The sequence below is a fragment of the Balaenoptera acutorostrata genome, chromosome 1 (genome assembly GCF_949987535.1).
Source record: "Balaenoptera acutorostrata chromosome 1, mBalAcu1.1, whole genome shotgun sequence".
Lineage (NCBI taxonomy): Eukaryota > Metazoa > Chordata > Mammalia > Artiodactyla > Balaenopteridae > Balaenoptera > Balaenoptera acutorostrata.
This window is the reverse complement of record NC_080064.1, coordinates 159120323-159139583: the sequence shown is the minus strand read 5'-3', so window position 1 is coordinate 159139583 and position 19261 is coordinate 159120323. Positions and strand designations below refer to the sequence as shown.

At 51.5% G+C, this 19261-nt stretch overlaps 1 protein-coding gene across 3 annotated transcripts in view; it reads left to right on the top strand.

Annotated features, from left to right (window-relative positions):
* LRRN2 (leucine rich repeat neuronal 2) overlaps window positions 1-19261 on the top strand; it is a 63051-nt gene that overhangs the window by 39230 nt on the left and 4560 nt on the right. Inside the window, exons 2-3 of one of the 3 annotated variants that reach the window (XM_057534394.1) lie at window positions 12661-12839; window positions 13593-13726. The exons of 1 other annotated variant lie outside the window; for it this stretch is intronic. The gene's annotated coding sequence lies outside the window, so the exon portion shown is untranslated. The remainder of the gene's footprint in view (window positions 1-12660; window positions 12840-13592; window positions 13727-19261) is intronic. One more of the 3 variants, XM_057534401.1, reaches the window with a different exon arrangement.

The window sequence follows — 19261 nt, the reverse complement described above, 5'->3', positions numbered from 1 at the left end:
CTTGAGGTGTTATTCCCATTTTACAGATATAGGAACTGACTCTCAGAGAGGTTAAGTAATTTGTTCAAGGTCACACAGCTAGTTAGAAGCAGAAGTAGGATTTGAACTCAAGTCTTTCCTATTCTAAAGACTTTGTTCTCTCCACTCTGCTGTGTAGAGCATTTGGCTCCCAGCTTCCTGAACCTGATCTCCTTCTAGCCCCTGGGGTTCTGGAGGGATTTATATGACATTGTTGCTGCCTTCATCATTAGAAGGCTGTCACTGGGGTGACAGAGAACAGCAGATATGGAGCTGTCACAACGGGAAAAATGAGGTGACGAGGAAGGCACTTCATCACTGCAGCTAGATTAGAGGCGGCCACAGCTCCGCCTGGCAAAAGACTCCCTGTCATAGTTCTGCTTCAGCTGTGTCCCCAGACTCGTCCTTGCCCCCCTCTTCAAGCAGGTAGAATCCAGCCTCAAAATCCACTGCTGTTTCTGAAGGATGAAGAGACCTTTATGGAAAGGGGCCAACCCATCATCTTTAGAACTGACCAAAGAATCAGTAGAGCAGTGCTCCGTAGCATTTGGGGGTCATAGACCCCACTGAGGATCTGATACAAGCTATGGACCTTCTCTCCCGAAAAATGCACCCATACGCTCACGCTCACACATGTGCACACAAACACACAATTTCAGGTATTTTCCAGGCTCTTGACTACATCTGTGGACTCGAGATTAAGTAGGCTTTTTCTCTCTGGAGATGCTCGGGGAATATGTTTATGATAAGCACAGTTGCTGACTGTGTTTACCCTTCTGACCCTTTCCATGTCCTGCAGCTCCTGGAGGAAGCAAAGGAAATGTATCGATAACTCAGATCCAGTAATTGCTTTTCAAGAATGTCTTTGGAGGGGTTGAAGCCCCAGGCCACAGGAGAGCTTTGGCTTCTCTGTATTTAAATTGTTCAGAGTCCTTCATGTCTATCAGGGCGTGGGTGGGCTGCCTGGACGCTGAGGAGTGGGCTCTGTGTCTAAAAATCTGCCAGGATGCTGGCTCCCAGAACCCTGGGAGTTCCTCCTTGCACTGGATTCACTGGAGAATGCTTTGGAGGAGAAAGCCCATTGCAAGGCCCTGAGGTCCTCCGCCTCCTCTGGAAGTTCCTGTCCCTCCCTGGCGGGAAGCACGTGCGCTCTTAATAGAGCTGCCTAATCACTTGTTTAAACTAGACATTTGGTGCGTAATGACTCCTGGCTGGGATCAGAAAAAGCCATCAGCCATCCTCTGCAGGGACCAGACCTGCCGGACGTGGTTTCATTGGCTGGAGGAGCAAGGGGTCGTTCTCCCTAAGGCAGTGCCCACTGTGTGGGAGCCCAGAGATGGGGGAACTTCTTAAGTTTGGGCAAAGACAGCTGACACCTTGCTCCCTTCCTTACCTCTTCTTCTGCTCCTGGACACAGGGTGATCCCAGAATGTGATGGAGTGAGAAGGTGGAGAGGCAGAGCACCTGGGGTTGTTTCCCAGCTCTGCTAGGGGCACTCCAAGGGCAGCTTCTGGGACCAGTCTCCTGTGCACCTGACTTGCCACCCAGCTGGAGGAGACAGAAAATCTGCCAGTACCTAAGGCTTCCCAGGCTCTGGGGTATGGCTAGAAAGCCAGCAGATTTGCTATTTGCCCAGAGTTTTGAGATCTGGGGAGAGAGATGCTGGAGAAATATAAGCCACAGCTGAGTTAATTATTATTATTTTTATCAGTATTGCAGAGGAGAATGTTCCGCTGTGAATCCCCTGGGAAAATGACCGAAAACGAGCTGGCCCCACCCAGGCCTTGAGCCCAGGAGAGCAAAGCAGTGGCAAAATACAGCCTCCAAATCTGCTCCTCTCTTAGCTGGTTCACCTGGCCGGGCACCGTGCCTCTCCCCAACACACAAGTGCACACACACAGACACATGCACACAAACACATGTGCAGCCCACGCTGCTCCAGCAGAAGGGAGGGCACATAGCCCCTGGAGCACTTGTTCTTATCTCGGTGGAAGAAAACTGGCCAGGCTGTATAGCAGAGCCCTGTGAGAGTTGGGGGAAAGACCCTCTGCTTTAGTTGTTCTGGAGATTTCTGTTGATAAGCACTTTTGCACACATCCATCCCATAGGCTCCCTCGCAGCCTGGCAGTTGGTGTGCTGAAGAGTGAGGGCTCAGCATCACACAGTGCTGGACCTGGATCTTGGCTCCTACATGTACTAGCTGTGGGACCTGGGCAAGTTGCTTAACTTCTCTGAGCCTCCATTTCCTCTTCAGTAAATATAACTGCCACTCTCAGGGGGTTGTTATGTGGGTCAGATAAGAATTAAGCTTTGTGAAAGGCCCAGTACAGAGTAAGTATTCAATGAAGTTTACCTACTAAAATTCAGAGCAGATATTCTTATCCCCATTTTACAAGTGAGAAGAAACTGGGGCTCTGTGAGATAGTCCCATCGTTGGTAAGTGGTGGAGCTGGGATTAGAATGCTGCTGTTTCCCTGGGAGATTTACATGGTGGCAGTATGGACTTGGGCATCCGTCGAGTTGGCCCTTTGCCCTCCCGCTGCTGCCAGCTCTGTCCTCCCTGGCCTGCCTGCACACATGGCCACCCCTCTGGGGACTTCTCAAAGGGGTCACCTGGACAGCACCTGCAGCTGTGGCTCAGTCTCTGCCAGGTGGGGGTGAGGGAGTGGGGATGGGTAGAGGAGACCCGGAAGCCAGAAGGAAGCATCAGGGCCTGGTGGGGGCGGGGAGAGGATGGTGATGGATGAGAGCAAAGTGGAGGAGGGGTGAGAAGAGGGGGGAGTGTTAAGAAAAGAGGTGGAGGCTGGGAGAAGACACAGACCCCACAGCTGGCTCCTGAGGAGCCCCATGGCTGGACTCGTCTGGCTCCGTTTGCTGAGACTACTGAATGCACCTTCCAAGAGGAGCTTCCTGTTGGGTAACAGTAAAACATCCTTAAGCTTGGTGGCAAATCCAGCCATTAAATTTATTTTTCAAACATAATGTGATTGAATTTATGGTACATGAATTATATCTCAATGCTGCTATTTATATATAATTATGTAATAATTATATATACATGTATATACATATATATATATATACCTACATATGCATATACATGCATATGTATAAGTTTATATATATATAAAATGGGGTTGTCAAGAACACTGGTTCTTGCCCCTTCCTAGTTGTATGAGCTTGGGCCCAAGGCTTAACTTCTTTTAGTCTCAGTTCCCTCATCTAAGGATTAAAAGAGTTGATGAGTGGCAAGTCCCTGGCAGAGAAAAAGCCCTTAATGAAATTAGCTAATTGTTTTGCATCTGTTTTAGCTGGACAAGGTGTATGCCATTGCCCCTAGTTTAGGATTGAGGAAACTGAGCCCAAGAGAACCGTCTACAGGTCTGGAGGGCAGGCACAGGGTAGAGCTCGGTGAACGTTTGCAGAGTGAAAGGCGTTTCGCCCCTTGCTGGCACAGCTCTGGGCACCTGAAGAGGCTGAGGAGGGAGGCCCGGTGGCCCAGGGGCCAGCTGCATCCCAGGGGGACCGTGGGCCTCCCCAGAACCGCTGGGGCTGGGCTGGACTCCCCTAGGCTTGCTCGCACGGGAGGGACTCTCACAAGCCAGGAGCTGAGAGGGCTGCCAGGGAAGGGAGGCCTCAGGGTGGGGTCCTTGGCAGGCACGCGAGCCCCAGACACGCTTCCGCAGCCGGGAGGCAGGAGCCTGGGTGGGCTCCCTCTTGGGGCAGATGAGCTAAAATGCAGTTTCTTGGGAAGACATGCCTTTTTTATTTCCACCTCTCTCTCACCCAGGAAGTTCTTCCCCACATCCAGCCACAGCAGCCTATGGTCTTTCATCTGGTTTCCTGACCTCTGGTCCTTAGAGGAGATGGACTTGGCTTCAGGTCCCAGCCAGACACTCTCCCTGAGGCGGCCAGGAGGACAGGTTGGACCCCCTGAACATGCCAGCGTGTTCTCAGCGCTTGGGTGTGACCTTTCACGAGGCACATTCACACGTTCTAGGTGTGGTGGGTTAGGAGGTCAGGGTCCTGGACAATGCCTAGTCCCACCCCAGCTTCACCCTGGAATTATTTTCCTAGCTGGGCTCCTGGAGTGGAACCCATTCCGAAGGTTGAAAGAGGAAAAAAATCACCAACCTTAAGAGGTAACAGGGAGCAGTGTTGTGAACCTCGGCCTCTGCAGTCAGCCTGTCTGGGCTTGCTTCTCTGCTACACACTACTTACAAGATCCTCCTGGGCAGGCTTCGTAATATCTGTAAGCCTCACTTTCCTTATCTGTAGAATGGGGCTGCCAGAAGTTCCTACTCTGAGGGTGTGGGGGGATTCAGTGAGACCCTGCATGGGAAACACTGAGCTTGGTGCCGAGTACATACTGAAGCTCGGGTTGGAGGCCTGGCCCTGAGATAGCGCGCTGAGAGTGCCCTGTGAATGGTGATACACACACGGGGTCAGTGCTGGCGATCATACCGCCCAGACTGCAGCCAGCAGACCTTATGCCAGGGCCTGATGCTTGGGCTAGGGGGAGCAGGCAATCACAGTTGGGGTCCCCCTATGTTCAATGAATGCATTCATGAAGCAGCAAGGAGGCCAGAAAAAAACAAAGAAGAGAAAAGAAACCCCAGCAAATTCTCCTCTGTCCTCCCCCAGCTCTGCAGCTCCTGGGGGAACTGAGCTGCATAATACAATGGGATTTAATAAAATGCCTTTAACTCACAAAGTTTGTCTGCTGCCAGCTCCTTAATTAAATTGCCTAATGCTGCTTTGCGATGGCAGCACAAACTCTTGTGTTTAAAGAGCACGGTGTTGCCATGGCACTCCTCCGACAGGACGAGCCAGCTGTGGAGGAGCATGCAGATGAGACATGGGGCCTGGCCCCTGCCCCCACAGTATCCAACACACACACACACACACACACACTCTCTCTCTCTCTCTCTCTCTCTCTCTCTCTCTCTCTCTCTCTCTCTCTCTCTCTCTCTCTCTCTCTCTCTCTCTGCAATAGACTCTGGTCTGGTTTTCCTGGGAAAGGATTTAATCCTTGCTAAGAATGCTGAGCCTAGGCTTTAGAAAGAGGAGACTCGGGGCCACCTGAGCAGAGCAGAGCTGGCCAGCTGGTATGGCAGTGGGTCCCAGGCCCAGCCCTGCGAGGCTGGGCAGCCAGGCGTCTCCCTAGCCGCCCGCTCCTACAGCAAGCAGCTGCCTCCATTTCCCCCGGTGCACCATCCAAATCCACTTGTCTATGTGTGATGAGACCCAAGAAGGGTGGGTAACACTGGACGAGAGTCTGATTGGTTTGATGAGAAAGGGAGTATGTTTTTTCACACATGGAGGGCGGAGGAAAGAAACTCACTTGCTTATGGATTTTTCCTTTAGATGCAGTGTTTCTCAGCCCTAGCTTCACAGTAACACCAGTTGGATATTTTTCCCAATATTTTATTATGAAAAATTTCAAATATACAGCAATGTTGAAGGAATTTTACCGTGAGCAATCATATACCCACTGCCTAGATTCTACCATTAACCTTTTATGAGACTTGCTTTATCACATCTCTTTCCATCTATCCATCAATCCATCTTATTTTTGGTGCATTTTAAAGTAAATTGCAGACATTAGTACACTTTTCCCTAAATACTTTAACAACTATGGAGTTCAACTTTATTTTACTGTTTTGTTTTTCTTTTGGTGTAAAATTTACATACAAAGAAATTCTGGGGAATTTTAATTCCATGCCTGCATTGTACCCCCAGAGATTGATTTTAACTGGTCTGGAGTGGGATGTAGGCATCAGTATATTTTAAAAGATCCCCATATGAATCTATGGTGCAGCCAGAGTTGGAAAACAGAGATAACAGGAGACAAAGGATTTTAATTTTTTTCTCCTAAGGAGAATGTGGAGCTCTGGTTGACCTGTCCCCTGCCTATCCTTCCAACCCCACTCCCCTTCCCCCCGGCGCTCTCCATGCATACATCACATGTCCATGTCTATGCTTCTGTTAGGATGGATCTCTGTGTACATGTGAATCCACTCGTTCTCATGTTAGCCTTATAAGGTCTCATATGTCCCAATGGCAAAATCCATTTCTGTTTCGGATATTGAATAAGTCACAGAGATGAAGCCAAACAAGTTCTCTTATGATGATCAGGGTACTATGATGACCAGGATTGTGGCAGCAGTGGATGAGGGATAATGATGCTAGTGGAGGGTGTTCAAAGTGATGTGTGGTGATGACAGTGAGCGAGGGGGTCCTAGTGATCACAGCTGAGGACAATGATGACAATGGGGTGGTGACATGGATGGAGATGGTGTGCTGCAGGTGGGGTGACCACCATGCTGGTAAATCTCAGGTGACAGCATCATGGTGGCGGTTATCATGTTGATGCTGCTGATGTTTTCCTTCCAGTGAGGGCGGCGTGCAAACAGATGCTCATTCGCCACGCTGATACACATCTGGGAAGAATGTTGGTTGTCGTATGGCAGGAAGCTAGCTTGGTCCCCCCATTTGAGAACCCCACTGCTGCAAGGTGCAGCTCCTTCCAAAATTCTGAGAGGCCACCTGAGAACCTTATTCCCCCCTGGAGCCCTGGAAGAGGCCCCGACAGAGAGGCAGCAGCCCCACATTTAGCCACCCTGTTCCGTTGCACTCTAACAAGACAGCTCCAGCATTAAGTATGAGTGGATCATTAGGAACGTTTATTTAAGATGAACAGCTCTGAGCCAGCCGGACTTGGGATGCCAGCCATCCCATGATCGATAGAGATTTTATTTGCTGCCTGCGTGGTTTCCTGTTCCTTTCATGCCTGGTAAGCTTGAGGGAGGAGAGAGGAAAGTGCTCTGGTTCCTCTCTTAACCCAGGCAGTAGAGGGCAAAGGAATGCAAAACCCCAGCACTCCTATCTCTCACCACAGTACTTAGCTGGCATCCCTCTGCATTGTCCTGGGCTACTGGGATGAGAATGAGGTTGGGATGCTAAGATATACTACTTTAAGTATATATATCAAATACATATTAATATGTATATATGAATAAGCCCAGGAATTGATGCTGAAAAATACCTTAATAATGTTGTCCAACCCTTTCACTTTACAGATGAGAAACCTAGGGCCAAGTGGGCAACAAATAAAATCTCTGTTGAGAACGACAATAAAAATACTCTTCATGTATGTAATATCTCTAATGAGGCAAAGACACCTCACACCTGTGATCTGATTGGATCACAGCCCTGTGAGCTGGCAAGGAACTTCCTTCCTACCCACCTGACAGCTCCTGGGTCGATCCCAGATCGTTTCCACTAGCAGTGAGCCTAGGTGGTATTTGTGTAGCACTCACAGCTCATAGCGTATTTCACACTCATGTTTTCATTAGATCTCTGGACAGAAAAGATGGAAGGAACTAGTCTTATCCCCATTTTTGAGAGGTGAAAACTGAGGTTCATGGAGGTTAAGCATTTTGCCAACCTTGCACAGTTAGTAAGTGGTAGAGTGGGAACCAGAATCCAGGATCCCAGCATGAGTTTACTGGGGCTGCCGTATCAAAGTACTACAAACTGGACTGGATGGCTTAAATAATAGAAACTTAATTGTCTCAGGTTCTGGAGGCTAGAAGTCTGAAATCAGTGTGTCAGAAGGGCGGCAGGACCAGGCGTGGTCTTTCTGAAACCTGGAGGGGAGACTCCTTCTTTGCCTCTCCCAGGCTCTGGTCCTGGCTTCCCTGGCTCGCAGCTGCAGCACTTCAATCACGATCTCCATCACCACATTGAATTCTTCCTGTGTCTCTGTGTCTGTGTCCAAATTTCCCTCTTCTTATAAGAACACCAGTCATTGGATTAGGGCCCACCCTAACCCAGTATAACCTCATCTTTACTTGATTACATCTGCAAAGACCCTGTTTCCAAATTAAGGTCACGTTCACAGGTTCTGGGAGTGGGACTTCACTGTATCTTTGGCGGCGGGGGGGGGCACAATTCAATACATAACCATCCCTGACCTAAGCCAGTGGCCTTCCACAATGCAGTTTGCATCCTGTGCTCCATCCCATTCATTTTCTCCTCCTCGTCTTCTGCTACCAAGGACGAGGTGCTCCCCTCTCCTGCAATGCAGAAAGTGGGGCTCTGGCTCGGAGCACTTTTCATCATCTGCTCTTCCCAAATGATTACAAGCTACTAAGGTGGACTCATGAAATATGGGCAGGCTTTTTGTCCTTTTTATTCCCAGACAGTAAAAATCATTAAGGCTCGCTCTTAATTAGTTTCATTTCGAAACTTCTAAATATTGATTTAACCTACACTCCTTTGTACTTGCTGCAGTCACTGAATTATGCCTGTTATTGATCATGAGATGGAAGTGCTTCTATCCACTGGGCTCCGGGCCCTGGAAGGCACTGGTCCCCCAGTGGGTGTGTGGGGCTCAGAAGGCATTGATGGGCTTGGAGGAAAGAAGCCCCTGCCAGATTGGAAAGGGCCTTCCCTTAAAGAAGGGCTGTTCAGCTTAGGCTGGGGGCCAGTTTCTTTCTCTTGGGTTGGCCCAGGCTCAAGGGAATTTGAATAAGAAGTCAGCTGGAAATCTCCCATTCCATTCTGGGCCTGAAGAGAGCTGGGCAGTGGGAGCTGGAGGAGGGTGATGTGGGGTCGGAGTGTAGAGCATGGGCTTTGGCAGCCAGCCAGACCTTGTCTGAGTCCTGGCTTTACCAGCTGGATGTTCTTGTGCAAGGTACCTACCTATCCTCCACATCTGTGAAATGGGGCTAGTAATCCCCGTATCTTACTGTGGTTTTGAGCATTGAGTGCAACCACTCATTTCAGAGCCCAGCCCAAGGCCCGGCTCATAGGCAGTCCTTGGCCAATGGCTACCATTTTTAACATTGCCGTCCCACTGAGAAAGTAAGTCTGGACTTGGAAGCACACTGTCTTTTAGCCCTGGCTCCATTACTTGTTTGCTGTATGATCTTGGGTAAGTCACTTAATATCTTTTCCATTAAAATGGGGATAATGGCATCTATGACCTTGCAAGGCTATTGTGAATATCACACAGGATCGTGGAGATGGAAGAATTTAAATTGCAAGGTGCATCCAGTCATAATAGATATTATTGATGGCTATAGTATCACTGCCTTAGATGCCCTCTTGGCTGCCCCCTACCTCCAATATCATGTCCAGACTGTTCTGGCTCCAGCCTGCTGCTCCAGCCTCTTCACATCACCTACACTCTTGGAAACTAAGGGGGACCACTCAGTTCTTGGAGTTCACTTCATCATTTTTATCCCAGGACCTTTGCTCATGGTGTCCCCAGTATGTATAGAATGGTCTTCTACCATCTGTGCATCTGCTGACCTAGACAACACTTCCCTGGGAGGTTTTTTTTACAACAACTTTATTGAAGTACATTGCATACCATCAAATCTACCCATTTTTAGTGTATAATTCAATGACTTCTAGAAATTTCCTCGCAGAATTGTGTTTTCTCCTCCAGACTATGCCCCTGTTGTCCTTGGTAAGTACTTCTGTGACAATTCTTATCATACTTTAGTAGAGTGTTTTGTTTTGTTTTGTTTTTAAATTTGTGACTCCCGCCTGCCCTCCCCATGACCTTGTATCCCTATCCCCTCACAGTGCCAGCATACAGTCAGGGCTCTATTAATGCTCATTGGGTAGAGAGCTTCCTTGTGGCTGGGACAGAGAAGATGAGAGGGGTCTGGAAAACTCAACTCTTATCTATCAGGATAATAATAAGGAGTTCATCATACACATAGGTTTTTTTTTTTAATAACTTTTTATTTATTTATTTATTTATTTTTGGCTACACTGGGTCTTCGTTGCTGTGTGCAGGCTTTTTCTAGTTGCAGTGGGCGGGCTTCTCATTGCAGTGGCTTCTCTTGTTGCAGAGCATGGGCTCTAGGCGTGTGGGCTCAGTAGTTGTGGCACTCAGGCCTCAGTAGTTGTGGCTCCCGGGCTCTAGTGCGCAGGCTCAGTAGTTGTGGCATGTGCGCTCAGTAGTTGTGGCTCGTGGTCTCTGGAGTGCAGGCTGAGTAGTTGTGGCGCATGGGCTTTGTTGCTCTGCAGCATGTGGGATCTTCCCAGACCAGGGCTCGAACCTGTGTCCCCTGCATTGGCAGGCGGATTCGAACCTGTGTCCCCTGCATTGGCAGGCGGATTCTTAACCACTGCGCCACCAGGGAAGTCCCCACGTAGTTTTAATTGAGTGTTCCTAGCGGGCACTCTTCTCGTTTACAGAATTCTAATCTCATCTGGAGGGTCCTTGGAGGTTATCTAGCCCAGTGATTCTCCATGCGCATACATCAGATTCTCCTGGAGGGTTTGCTCAACCACAGGTAACTAGGCCCCGCCCTCTGAGTTCCTGATTCCAGAGGTCTGGGGTGGGCTTGAGAATCTGCACGTCTAACAGGTTTCCAAGTGATGCTGATACTGCTGGTTCAGGGACCTCAGCTTTAGAACCACTGCTCTAGCCCAGCCTCCTCATTTCACAGATGAGGAGCCCGAGGGCTAGAGAAGTAAGGGGACACACTCCAAGGTCTGTCCCAGGCCAGAACTAGAACCCAGCCCTGTCCTGTCCCATGTCCTCTACCACCAGTTCTCATGCCCTGACCTCTCCTTCCCACCCTGACTTCAGAGAAGCTGGATAGGGGCACAGAAGGTCGGACAGGGCTTCTGACAAATGCTCTCCACAGGCCTGACCCCGAGCTGGGGAGGGATGATGGGGGGGCTGCTGAGGGAGAGGCCAGCGGGGCTGAGGAGGGGAGCAGGGGAAGAGGAGGGCCACGGGAGGGGGAGCGCGTGAAGGCGTGGGCAGGGCAGGCCTGGAGGAGGCGATGAGGACTGACAGGCCATTCTTACTGCGGTTGGGGATGGAAAAGAACCCGCTGCGGGGCCTCAGCTGCAGCCATTTATCTCTCAGGCCTGCCCGAGACAGCTGACAGAAGGAGAAGGCAGTGAGCCACTCCGAGACCAAGGCTCCTTCCGCCTCGTGATTTATCTCTGAGCTTCATCTGGCAAACCTGCTGATGAAACGAGTCTCCTTTTCTCTCCGCCTCATCAATTTTCATTCTGATTTCATTTTCTTTTTCCGTTAGAAGAGCTTTGGCCTTTCTCCTTGTTTAACTAGTCTGTTCCCCATTTGCTCTGCCTTTCTCCTCAGCCCCCCAGGCCCCAAACCCTCTCCCCAGGAACTCCTCCCACGCCCACCCCCACCATGCCTTGGTGCTTCTCTCACTACTAGTTCTGGGCTCCTGAGTCACAGAGTTGCCCTCGAGGGGCTCACAGTCTGAGAGAGCAGTTGAGCATCACAGTGGATATGGGTTCTTCAAGGATGAGGGAAGGAGCAAGGGATTGATTAGTGGGGCGTGGGTGGTGGTCAGGGAAGACTTCAGAGAGGGGCAGTGTGAGCTGAGACTTCAGAGATGGGAATACACAAGCGGTGACAGGGACTTTTGGGCAAGGCCCCTGCCTGTGCAAAGGCACGGGGGCAGGAAAGAGCATTGCTTGCATCTCTCTGAAGCCTTCCCTCTCCTTCCGCTGCACCTAACTCCCAGGGATCCAGTGTGTCTGAAGGGCTGCAGGAGGGAGCCTTTCAGGAATGCAGCAGGGTCTGCCCAGCACCCCCGGCTAACTCTAGGAAGGGCAGGGAGAATTATAGGGAGAGAGGCGGGAGAGGCTCGAGGTCAGTAGCTGGGCTTGGCTGCCCCTCTGGCTTGCACCTATGGCCAGTGTGGAATGTCCTCAGGCTGCGGTCAAGCTGGGACATTTAGACCTCTGCTAGGAGGGGGCCCTCTCGACCCTTCCAAGGAGCACCTGGGCAAACAGAGGAGCTGCTCACCTAAGCCAGGAAGAGTGAGCTGTTGGGTGAGAGTGTGTCAGACATTGGTGATCTGTAAATGAACTGAGTTCTAGAGCCTTCTCGAGTCCTAAAGACTAGAACTGGACCCTGGTTGGAGGCCCCGGGGAGTGCTTAAAGTTGACCCAGGAGAGGGCATCTCCGTCAGGAAGGAGTGTCAGACTGAGATGGAAGGGTTCCTAGGAGAGGCTGCCTGCGTGAGAGGCCACATGACCATGGACAGGCCGTCTGGTGCGGGCCTGGTACACAGGTGGCCTGGAAGCCAGGGACTGTGCCTCAGACAGACCGAGGTAGATGAAAAGGGAAGAGCGCTCCAGTGAGCGCCAGGCACTTAGCAGGCATCATTCTTGCAGATTTCCCCCCATGAGGTAGACTCTCTCCCTGCATTAGGAGGAATCTGAGTAAGGATGCTTGAGGTCATACAGCCAGCACCAGGATTCAGATGCAGAACTGACTCCAAAGCCCTCCTTTGAACCGCTAACCTAAGATCTCAGAGTGTCCACAGGATTTCCAGAGGGGGCGCCTGAGGGAGCTCCAGAGGGGGCGGATCATCGTAGGGTGGAATCCAGAGGCAGAAAGTTAAGTCAGAAGTGCCTTCTCCATCAAGGGAAGGGCTACAGTGGCCATGCAGCGGCCAGAGCCAGGGCAGGGGAGCCCGGGTGTGTGCCTACAGGAGGTGCGTTCTGGGTCTCCTTCACGAGGCCAGACTCAGGTCCACCTGCTCTTCCGGAGCTCCGAAGCAACCAGCCCCCTTCTGTTCTCGTGCCCTGCCCTTCCTTGCCTTTCTTTCTCTCCTTCCACAGGTATCTTCTGAGCTCCTACTGTGTGCCAGACTGTTGGAGGAACTGGCAACTTGGAGCACAGTTCTTCCCCCGAGGGCCTCACAGTCTGGAGGGAGAGACAGACAGACAAGTAAACAGCCAGTGGATGATGGAGGGACGCTGAGGCACCAGAGGAAGGAGCCCAGGAGAGGCCTGGAGGGGTCAGAGAAGGTTTCCTGAGGATGGGCAGATAGTCAGCAGAAGGCTGGCGGCGTGTGGCGGTGGAGCTCAGCCTGGCGCTGCTCTCCAGGCCCCTGCAAAGCTGGCTCCACTCCCCTGAAGCCTCTTTGGTGCAGTGCAACCAGACAAAAATGACTGTGGGCTACCTACTGGCGCCCTCCACTCCTACTTAAGAAATAACGAGGCAGGCTCCCTTCCAGGCAGTAGAATTGCAACACCCTCTGTCCAGGGCCAGTCCAGAGACCTGGGAATGTAGATATTTCTTCCTGGGAACAAGTCCCTTCCCTCCCGGGCCAGGAAAGGGTTTTTACTGGAACTGACTCTTCTCACTCCAGAGGGGAGGGGAGGGCAAGGGTAGACAAGAGAAACCTCATCCTTTCACCAGGAGATGCCCTCTCATTTTTCTCCCTTCTCTCCTCCAGTCTCCCCAGTATCCTCCACTCTTGGAATTCAGCTTCTGGCACCAGAATCATGGAAATAGAAAGGGCTGGTGTATGAGACACGGCTGGGTTCACACTCAGGCTCTTCCACATTCTAGCTGTGGCACCTGGGTCTGATCCCTTGTCTCCACTGAGCTTGAGGTTTCTCTTCTAAAAAGTACCTACTTACAGGGTTGTTGGGAGGATGGGATGAGGTATCTCTAAAGTGGCCAGCAAATAGAAATCCTGCACATAGAAGGCACTCGGGGGCGTCGTATCTTCCCTCTGACACTTTGATTTATGTCATCCTTCCAGCGGCATCAACTAGAGTTGAAGGGACTCACCTCACTCAAAGAGAGAGGCTCTGCAGACTCATCATTTTCAAGCTTTTATAGCTGCGACTCAAGGGCAAAAATGCACGATTTTGCATCACATCCATCTGTACACAGGTGTGTGTGTGTGTGTATGTGTGTGTAAAACAGAGGGGAAAAATTTCTCAAAACAACGCTTAGTCTAGCTACATACAATGCACTCTATTTTCTATTTCATTTTTTTAATGTATATTGTTATCCACTTTAAACTGTTTTCATGGCCCACTAATGGGTTGCGATTCATAGTTCATGGCTGTAGAACACCTCCCACCCTTACCAGGAAATTCTGCACTGCACTAGGCTCTGAGAAGACAAAAATAAATAACAAACCATCCTTTCCTCCAGGAGCTCACAGCCTGGTTGAGAACACAGGCTCTCAGAATGACAATAAGGAAGGTACTGTTACCGTGGAGGTCTGTTCAGAGTCTCTGGGACTGCGGTGGGTGTCACCACCCTTCTAGGAGGGCCTCTGGGAACATGTCACAGAGGAGGTGGCATTTGGGATGGGTTTTTATGGCTGAAGAGGAGTTTGATAGTTGAAGTTGGGGAGAGGTTTTGCTGGTTGAGTGAGAGGCCCGAGGAGGAGAAGGAAATAGCAAGTCTAGTCTTGGAGGAGCATGAGGTGCCTGGGAACGAGTGGGTCACTCAATGGTGAGGAGGCCGCTGTGAGAGTCAAGACAAGAAATGAAAAGGGCACGTTAGCGTGAGCACTGTGGTGGGTGTGTGTGAGGTGGGAGAGGGACGCGTCACCATGGCGGAGATTTCCAGTCTTGGAGACTGGTGGATGGCAGTGCCTCCTGAGCAGGTTTGGTGGGAGATGTTGGGCTTGGGACAAGTTGAGTGCGAGGAGCCTCTGAAATGGGCAAGTGGAGAGGTCTGGGGCAGTTAGAAGTGAGTCTGGGTCTCTCCTTCCTGGTCACTCCCCCATTTGTCCTCTGCCTGGTGCCCCAGATTCTGTAATCAGATTACCTAGGGGTCTGGCAACAAAAAGGGGCCAGCAGTGCTGCCCCAGGAGGTGGCCAAGACCCAGCAGGGCTTTGGGGAAGGGCTGCCAGGAGGTTATCCTACCATCTTCTTGCCTCAAGGCAGCATGACACTCACAGGCCCAAGTCATAGGATTCCAACCGGAGAGGGGACCCTAGGGCGTAGAGCAATTTCTAGATATGGGAATGGCAAAACAAGAAAGAGGAATAAGAGGAATCAGTCTCCCTTCCTGGAGATCGCTGATTAAGTGTGAGACCCTGAGAAGCTATAGCCACTATGAAGCAGGAGGATGAATTAAGTGAATTTCAGGTCTGAGGTTCTGGTGTTCCCTAAAGCCAGAGTCAACTGTTTCCAAAGACCCTGGTTCCAAGTTGCGATGGAGAAGGAAGGGGAATTCTGGGTTTAAAAGATGAAACTGATTGATGATGATAGAAGTCAGGACAATGGTTAACTCCAGGTGGGGGCTGGACATTTACTGGGAAGGGCCACATAGGAACCTCGGGAGGGCTGGAAATACTTAATATCTTGCTATGGGTGGTGGTTGTACTGGTATCTACTAAGGTAGAAATTCATCAAGCTGTGCACTTGGGATTCGTGCCATTTATATACTCTCCTGTACGTAAGTTATACCATAATAGAAAGAAAAAGTTTCCGACGATAGGTGAGAGATGAGAAATAGGGGCTAAGATGGGAGGAGAGGCAATGGTGAAGGGAGCAATGAAGGCAACTAACAGGCACGTCATAGACCTTGCATCCTGGCTCCTCACAGCAGTTCTGTGAGAGGGTCTCATCCTCATTTCCCAGCTTGGGTCGTCTAACTTTGTCCAAGGTCACGCAGTGAGCGGCAGAGCCAGACTCAAACTCTGATCACAGAGCCCAGGCTCCTTCCGCTCCACCACTCCTCCTTTGCATAAGTTATTTATGGAATTCAGACTCTGGAAGACTAGATAAACGCTGAGGTCTCCTCCAGCTCTGAGGTCCTGGCTGTCTGTGATTAAATGAGAGGTGGGAGTGAGGGGCCATGCTCACCTCTCGGGAGGAGCCGGAGGCCAGGTGTACAGATGGAGCAATGGCCTCCCCCACCTCTGCATCCCCCAACCCAGCGCTTATCTGCTGGTGAGGAGGCTGGAGTTTATCAATGCTACACTCAATTATGCTGCCCATCTGTCTCCGCAGCTCAGGGGGACCTGGCACTGAAGCAGCAGGGAAGGCCAGGCAATTGATCACTGCCGAGCTGTTCCTCCCTCCGGAGGGCTCCCAGCTCAGGGCGGCTGGGCAGAGGCTGTGGGGAGGGGAGAGGAGTTGGGGGAGGGAGAGGCTCTGCATCCACCAGCCACCTGGAGGAGCAACGCTGTCAGTGCTGGCAGGAGCTCGGGACTGTCCTGGGGGCAGGGCCAGAGATGGAGGAAAGAGAGAAGAGCAGCTCCGGCTCCTGACGTCAGCTTCTCCAAAATTCTTCATTTAGGGCTTTGCCAAGGGTTGGAGTTTAATGGGGAGTGTACGGGATCAATTCCATACTTTCTGCTAAATCCAGAGCTGCTGCCGGGAGGAGGTGGGTCCGTTGGGGCTTGCAGAGCCAGCCCTTCCAAGAGAAACTTTGCTCCTGCAGTGGGCAACCCTGCTTCCCCTGCCACTGACGGTCATGGCTCCAGCTGTCCCTGAACAAAGAGGAGCGCCCAGCCCCCAATCCGAAGGCAGGCTGAGGTCTCTGTGCAGCCTGCTGGCTCTGTCTGTCCCTGTGCTTCCAGGCCCAGCCACACACACAGAGGAACAGGGTCTTCCCCGTGTATCCCCCAGGGAAGTCACTCTAGCCAGAAATCAAGGAATGGTGTCTGAGGGGCCCCCGCAGGTAGCGTCGGGGAGGAGGAGCAGAGGACCCATTCATCTGTGAAAGGATGGCACCTGAAGTAGGCATTCGGGGCCACCAGCCCTGCACTCTGCTCCTGTAAGGTGGGCATTGAGCTGCCAGGCAGTGAACCTTGGCTGGGCTGGTGGGGCAGGTTACAGAGTCAAAGACCTGGGTTTGAACTCTGACCCCACCACGTCAGAAGCTGTGCAAACTCTGACGTGTCAATTAACCTCTCCTTGCTTCAGTTGCTTCCCCTGTAAAATGAGACTAAACAATCCCTTCTCTGTCTGCACACAGGGTTGATGGGAGAGTTACACACTTCACAATTTGTATCCACTCACCAGTACCCTCTGCATGCTCAATCCTACACTTGGCTCACTGGGAACACAAAAAGCATGCAAGACATAGCCCCTACTGCAAAGAGCTTGAAATCCAGTTGGGGAAAACGTACACGTGATAGTCTGAACTCCCGCTCACCCCGGGAGATTATAGAGAAAAGACAATTAGCTTTCTCTGCAGCTCCCGCTCCCAGCAGAAATTGCTAATCAAGCCTGCATGAGTGGGCCATGTGCAAGACAGCCTTAAGTGGTGATGGCAGGTGAGTGGGCAGCTCTGAGTTCTGTCTTGGAAGGGGCTGTGTGCTCAGCAGTGAGGGGGAGGACTTGTCTGGGCCTTTGCCAAGCCTTGGGACCAGAGGTGCGTACAAACATGAGTCATCCAGCCGCTGCCCGTCTCTGGGCCTCTGGATGCCGAGCCCCGGCCCGAGGCTCCTGGCTGAGGGGCTGGAGCTCTGGCTCACCAACCGCCCCCCAGCCCAGCCACAGGGGCAAGGAAGAGGGTAAGCCTGGAGTGGAGGGAAAGGCGAATCTCTGGATGTTTTTGTTTTTTGTGTTTTTTTTTTTAATTTTATTTATTTATTTTTGGCTGTGTTGGGTCTTCGTTTCTGTGTGAGGGCTTTCTCCAGTTGTGGCAAGCGGGGGCCACTCTTCATCGCGGTGTCTCTGGATGTTTTTAATGAACTTTTAAATGGCTTCTCGATCCCATCCATACAGCTGAGCATCGGTAGGACAAAGGTGCCAGGACAGAGGTGTTGGAGGAGGAGCCTGGGGCTCGGGCAAGGTCTGAAGGCCCTCTCCACCCACTGCAGCCTCTCTCCCCTTACGCACTGTCTTGGGCTCTCCTAATCATTTTGCATTTTTGGTCCTGCCAGAGTGGCACTCTTAAAGGTGTGACGTTTTATCTAGTCCTGCTCACAGCTCCCCATACCACCTGGGGGCGACACTGGGCCCACAGTGGGCAAGCTTAATAGGGGCTTGTTGAGCCCTGGGATCCAACTTCTATCCCCCCCTAAGAAGTCCTATTGCTGGGGAGCCTCCCAACCCTGGGAGATGAAAGAGACCTAAGCCTTGCTGAGCTCTCGGTGTGCACCACACCCGGTTCCTTTCATCCCAATGACAAGCTCGTTTTACACATAAGGAACAGATGCTCAGAGCAGTGAACTTTCCCCAGGGTGCTCTGGTAGGAAGTGGTAAGTAATAGTAAGATCTCTTTGCTGGTGGGTTCTACTTTCTTGGGTGAGACCTGGGCAGGAGGCAGGAGCCTCTGGTGTGTACGTGTGGCAGGACCCCAGCCCTAGCTCCGTGACAGGGCCATCCCAGGACTCAGCTTGTCCCTGCTGCCTCTCCACTCACATAGCACACGGCAGAACCCCACCACTCTTCCTGACCGCCGCTCACCGGCCTGGGTGGCTGAGTACTCCAGGCTCCCCTCTGCACGTGGATGCGGGTGTGCATGTGTGTGTGCACGTGTGTTTGCCCTGAGTTTTACGTGTCAGTGTACACACACCCCCACGCAAAACCTCTGTGCATTTTAAGTCATGTTGTTTTTCCCACCTTCAGAAATAGCTGCAGAGGAAGGTGGGAAGTAGTCAAATGTAAACAGGCATGCCGCTCCCTTGCTCAAGGGAGGCCTCCAACTGCTCCCCTCCCCGGCCCCAGCATCCTGGAAGTGGGATGAGGTGGGCAAAGAGCCCCGCTGGCCAGCTGAGAGGCACTTGCCTGGAAGGTGGTGGAAGACACAGCTCCCAGCTTCCTGCAGCTCCCTGATAAGGAGTCATCTCCTCAGGGGACAAGAATGGGCACCCAGCCCGCTGCTTCAGCAGCCAGTACAGCTCAGGGTATCCCGGGTAGGGTCGGGCCAGATCTGGGGGCAGAGAAGTACAGTGTAAATGGCACAACCTCTGAGTTCCTGTCTCCTGACATTTACCAGCTGTATGGCTTGAGCCAAATTCTTTAACCTCTTCCAAACCTCAGTTTCTTCATCTGCAAACTGGAGGTATTATTGCTTATCTTGTAGACTCTTTATGAGGGTTAAATGAAATAAGACATAGTCTTTGAAAGGTCCTGGCAAATAGCAGGCATTCAATAACTGTGCACTCCCCTGATGTCTGCAGCTGGAAAACTACCCAGTCAGACCTCCACTCAGGAGTCAGACTAGGCCCAGGGGTCCCCTTTGGTTCCCCCATCTTGGTTCTAGGCCAAGGCTGGACTTTCGTCTAGGGCAAAGCATCCTAGCCATGGGTTCTTCTAGAGAACCAGGATTGATTGTCCATACCTGGGAGGAAGGAACAGCAGGGGCTTGGATTCTAGATTGGAATGGGGGTAGGGACCCAACCTCCTGGAGGAAGGGGCCCTAGGACCATAGAGATTGATTTATACGATAAACCCTCACTGGGCACCTGTCCTGGGCTACAAGCATGATGATGAGCGAGACAGGTCCCC